Below are 6,164 nucleotides of genomic sequence, written 5' to 3' on the forward strand. Positions count from 1 at the left end.
GAGATCACTCACAGTAAATCAGTATTTTATAATGCACTTTTGATAAATGGGAGATTATTTTAGGTGGACATACAGTTTTCATAATAATCAGGCATTTTACAGCCATTAGAATAAACATAAATTGCATTAGCATATAAACTTGACTGCTCTAACAGACACCCAAAATGATAGTGTCAAACAGAACAAAAATGTATTTCTCTTTCACATAAAAGTCCAGGTAGGTGGTCCAGGGCTCATAGAAGCCCAGGCTTCTTCATCTGTTTGCTCTGCCATCCTTGACACAGGTATCCTACCTCATGGTCCAAGATGGCTGTTACAGCTCCAACTATCATGTTTTCATTTTAGGGAGCAGGGAAACGAGGAAGGGGAAGGTAAACCCCACCCTTTAAGAGCACATCCAGAAGTCACACAACTCATTTTTGCTTACATGCTTTCATACATAAGCCAAATTAGTCACAAGTCTATAAACAGCTGCACAGGAATTTGGGACATACTGTTTTTAGCAGGATGGTCATGTGCCAACTAAAAATTTTATTACTATAAAAATGAGCTCTGGAAATTGGAGACAATTAGTAAGCTTTGGCTTACACATAAAATCCATGTCTTCATTGCCATCATATCCATACATGAGGGTATGGATAAAAAGTGTAATTTTAAAGGGATTTAAAGAAATATTCAGTCAATTATAAAAAAAAAAAAACTAATATATTTACACCATAGGTCATATCCAGATAGGGCAAAAATTGTGAAGGTTGTATATGAATGACAACTTTTGGAGTAGGTGATATATTTTAATTAAGAACAGTAAACTTACAAAACTAGTAGGGATGTTAGTTATTGGGAAACTAAAGACCAAGCTTACATGATAGCAAAACAATTAAGTGTTTTTTTGTTCCCTTCTAGTAATTTTCATACTATGACCCAAGAATCTTGGAACTCTACAGTGGTGCTTCTGCAATCCTACAAATGATGGATTTGAATATAAATATAAATACATACAAACACACATAATTATACTATGTATGTAAAACTATTCACAAAGCTATTATTAAAAACAGCAAGCAGAGTTCTGGATCAAAATGGTATACTGGGCACAATTTCATATTCTCTCCCTTCTGAGGACCCCATTAAAATTATAGTGAAAGGGAAAAAAGGACATAATCCAATTTAAAAAGAGAGAGAGCAAATAGGAGGGAGTAGGCATCAGTGGCCAAGAGATATAAAAAAATTTCTGGAAAGCAGAGGGTGGGTGGATGCTTTCCGACTGAAAAGAAGAGCAGAGGAAGCCACACCCTGGAATAGTGGTGTGACTGGAGAAGGCACTGCCCAGCAGAACAGTAGAGGCTCTAAACCGGCCAGGTGCTTATGAAAGGAGAATTAAAGACTGCAGGCCTTTAACTTCAACAGTCAACCTTATCTCATCCATGTTTAGAAGCAGAATGATAGGCAGCCCGGTATTTACACCCAGGAGAAGCCCTCTCCCAGCCCCAGGGGTGAAGGGAGAAGAGGAGGGAGCCTTGCTAAAGAAACTGATTAAACTAAGGCCAACTAGAGCAACAAGTATTGTTGTAGATGCCTTTTGTGTTCTAAAATCAGTATCAGGCGGCGGACTTGGCCCAGTGGTTAGGGCATCCGTCTAACACATGGGAGGTCCGCAGTTCAAACCCCGGGCCTCCTTGACCTGTGTGGAGCTGGCCCATGCGCAGTGCTGATGCGCGCAAGGAGTGCCCTGCCACACAGGGGTGTCCCCTGCATAGGGGAACCCCACGCGCAAGGAGCGTGCCCAGTAAGGAGAGCCGCCCAGTGTGAAAGAAAGTGCAGCCTGCCCAGGAATGGCACCGCCCACACTGAGAATTGACACAACAAGATGACACAACAAAAAAAGAAACACAGATTCCCGTGCTGCTGACAACAACAGAAGTGGACAAAAGAAGACGCAGCAAATAGACATAGAGAACAGACAACCGGGGTGGGGAGGGGGAAAGGAAAATAAATAAATAAATAAATCTTTTAAAACTAAATAAATAAAATAAAATCAGTACCAGCTTTCTGCCCATTTGCTCTAAGGCAAAGCCTCCAAGTCAAAAGGTCCTGTGCAGATCTTCCACTATATGTGTTGAATTAAGTACATGCCTTACTTTCATTCCCTGGGGAAACAGCACTAAAACGGCAGTAAAAGAATAGGAAGGCTTACCACAACTAACTACAGAAAAGAGCAGGCAGAAACTTAAATGCCTGGATAAGGGCCTGTCTCCTAGGTCAAGGTAATTAGCTCCAGATCTCAAGATGTGGAAGCACCAAATACCACAAAAGGCTAGAAAACCCCAAGTCTATACCCCATCATACTTATCCCATCTCTACCTTCACAGGATATTAGAGGTTTATTTTCTGGAGGAACAGAACCAGGAAGTTTCAGACTTGGGTAGGATGAGAGTGAGGTGCCAGGCTAGAAAGAAGGGAATTCAGCTTTAGTGTGGATCAAACCTTAGTATGTACAGCCTGAGATTGCTGGATATTTGAGGAGACCCTCTGACACAAAGGAAGAGGCTACAACAAAGGAAACAGAGACGTTGTACAATGCAAAGAACTACATTTTCAAAACACTAAATATCCTCAGTGAGAAAACACTGGAAAACGCAGCTAGGAAAGAACAGGATGCTATTTAAAAAAAAAAAAAAGGAATAACCAGAAAACAAGAACTCTTGTAAATTAAAATGTGGTCAGAATTTCATATATCTAAAATTTTAGCAGGGTAATTATTTTGTCAATTAAATTTTTATGGAAAGCAATGGAAATTAAAATGGCATTAAACATTAATGCTTGGGAAATGGACTTGGCCCAGTGGTTAGGGCTTCCGTCTACCACATGGGAGGTCCGTGGTTCAAACTCCGGGCCTCCTTGACCTGTGTGGAGCTGGCCCATGCGCAGTGCTGATGTGCGCAAGGAGTGCCGTGCCACGCAGGGGTGTCCCCCACATAGGGGAGCCCCACGTGCAAGGAGTGCGCCCCGTAAGGAGAGCCACCCAGCGCGAAAGAAAGTGCAGCCTGCCCAGGAATGGCGCCGCCTACACTTCCCGTGCTGCTGACGACAACAGAAGCAGACAAAAGAAACAAGACGCAGCAAATAGACACAGAGAACAGACAACCGGGGGAGGGGGGGGGAATTAAATAACATAAAATAAATCTTTAAAAAAAAAATTTTAATCCTTATTTATATATATACCTGGGAGTCCCTAGTGGGATGAAGGCTATGTACTCACATTTCTCAGTTGCTTCAAGTGCTACTTGGCTTCCCTCACCTTGTAATTTTCATTTTAAGATGTTATTTTCATTATTCCACCTAAGGCTATTGGGTGCCTACTCTTCTTTAAGGGCATTTATTATTTCACCAAATAGGAAGTGGATTCCTGGGTTGATTGATTTGTAAAAACCATGTGCATTTATTACTTCTGTTTTTAAAAAATGCTATTTGTGGGAAGTAGATGTGGCTCAAATGATTGGGCTCCCGTCTACCATATAGGAGGTCCCGAGTTTGATTCCTGGGGTCTCCTGGTGAAGGTGAGCTGGCCTGCGCTGAGCTGGCCCATGTGGAGAGGTGAAACAAGATGATGCTACAACAACAAAAAAAGAGACACAGAGGAAAGACAATGAGAGACAGAACAGGGAGCTGAGGTGGCCGAAGTGATTGAGTGCCTGTCCTCCACACTGGAGGTCCCAGGATTGGTTCCCGGTGCCTTCTAAAGAGAAAACGAAAAGACAAGCAGACACAGAAGAATGTGCAGCAAATGGACAGAGAGCAAACAGAGAGCACAAGCAGTTATTTATAAATAATCTTAAAAAATAAAAATACCATTTGTGCTACAGAAAGAAAAAGATCATACACACTGAAATATGTCACATTCCAAATTTTAATACACTGATGCATTAATGGGTGCTGCCAGTTCAAGAATTTTTTATAGACCTTTACCATGTCTGGGCATTTAAATGCACTTCTTAGAAATGCATCATTAGTTTAAGGACAAAGCTCTGCATTGGCCCTTTAAAACTCAAGGTTACCCTTCTGCATTCATGTTCAAATGTGGAAGTGAGTACACCTTCTCAGCACATGTTCACTACAGTCAAGTATCAAGCAAGGCCCAGGCATGCTGGCCACACATATTCCAGTCATGGCATAATGGTCAGTTACACAATAATGAGCGAATGAATAAGAAATAAAGAAGATACTATTAGTGATCAATTTTGTGTTGAACATTTCCTGCTACTTCTATTTCAAGCTTCTGGATTAAGTTTAATTGGAGAGTATCCTGAGACTGCCAGATGAGGTGTTTTAAAAGTTTTTATAGGGAATTGGGTTTGGCCCAATGGATAGGGTGTCCACCTACCACATGGGAGGTCCAAAGTTCAAACCCAGGGCCTCCTGACCTGTGTGATGAGCTGGACCACGTGCAGTGCTGATGCATGCAAGGAGTGCCCTGCCATGCAGGGGTGTCCCCCACACAGGGGAGCTCCACGTGCAAGGAGTGCACCCTGTAAGGAGAGCTGCCTAGTGTGAAAAAAGTGCAGCCTCCCCAGGAATGGTGCCACACACACGGAGAGCTGATGCAGCAAGATGATGCGAGACACAGATTCTGGATGCCATTGACAAGAATACAAGTGGACCCAGAAGAACATACAGTGAATGGACACAGAGAGCAGACAACTGGGGGGGAGGGCAGGGAAGGGGAGAGAAGTAAAAAATAAATCTTAAAAAAATAAAATAAAAATTTTAAATTATTTACTATTATTTAGAGGTATCAGGATTTTTCTCAATACTGAGTAATCAAAACAAAGGAATATAAGTAGACTGCAGAGGCTGGTAAGACTGCAAACGTCATCCTTGACTTCCAAATTCACATTAGTATCTAAAGAGTCTCATTTTTATAATTGTTGCTTTTATATAAAGATGTTAAATATCTGAAACTTTAGCATTGATTTATGGTAATACTACTTGAATCTATTTTACACTGGGGCTCCATGAAAACTTCATTTGACAAATGATTCTGCTAAAAATATTTGATCACTACTGACATACACTGTGCCCAATGCCCAAATATTAGGAAACACCTAGATTATGTCCCAAAACAAGAGTCTGAGAAGTAATACATTTTTCCTATGAAATAGTTTTTAAAGTGGGTGCTTGCCTGAGAAGTTTAAACTTGATGGGGGAACAATGTGGCTCAAGCAGTTGAGTGCCTACTTCCCACATGGGAGGTCCCAGGTTCAGTTCCCAGTGCCTCCTAAAAACAAAAAGAATGAACAAAAAAATCAACTCAGGGGAGTCAAGTGGCTTAGTGGTTGAGCACTGGCTTTCCATATACAAGGCCCTGGATTCAATCCCCGGTCTCTCAAAAAAAATAAATAAAGTTGATGGGTTTCATTCATTTTACATGGCCAAAATTATTTGGATCTAAAAAGAAAGTGAGGGCGTCCATCTACCACATGGGAGGTCCGCGGTTCAAACCCCGGGACTCCTTGACCCATGTGCTGCTGGCCCATGTGCAGTGCTGATGAACGCAAGGAGTGCCGTGCCACGCAGGGGTGTCCCCCGCGTAGGGGAGCCCCATGCACAAGGAGTGTGCCCCGTAAAGAGAGCTGCCCAGCGCAAAAGAAAGTGCAGCCTACCCAGGAATGGTGCTGCACACACAGAGAGCTGACACAAGATGACAAACAAAAAGAAACACAGATTCCCGTGCCACTGACAACAGAAGTGGACAAAGAAGACACAGCAAATAGACATAGAGAACAGACAACACGGGTTGGTGGGGGAAGGTGAGAGAAATATTAAAAAAAATAAATAAAAAGAAAGTGAGTCAAGGCATATATAACTCCCCTGGGTTAAATTAAAATGCAACTAATTTTCAAAGTTATGAATTACTTTTTCAATAAATACTATTTCATTTATCCTAAATTCAAAACAGAATTGTTTATGGATATTAGATATTTTACAATATAGTCATGTAAAAAACTTCCTCTGTGAGTCGTAGTAGAAAAACATGATACAGAGTCAAAAGGTAAGTTGGAATACTAGTACCTAGGAAGGAAATTCCTTCTTTAGGTCATTGCTATTATATAATACAAATACCTCACCTGTTATGAAGAATAAAAGGAATAAATGGGATACTGTAT

Source organism: Dasypus novemcinctus, chromosome 1 (assembly GCF_030445035.2).
Source record: "Dasypus novemcinctus isolate mDasNov1 chromosome 1, mDasNov1.1.hap2, whole genome shotgun sequence".
Lineage (NCBI taxonomy): Eukaryota > Metazoa > Chordata > Mammalia > Cingulata > Dasypodidae > Dasypus > Dasypus novemcinctus.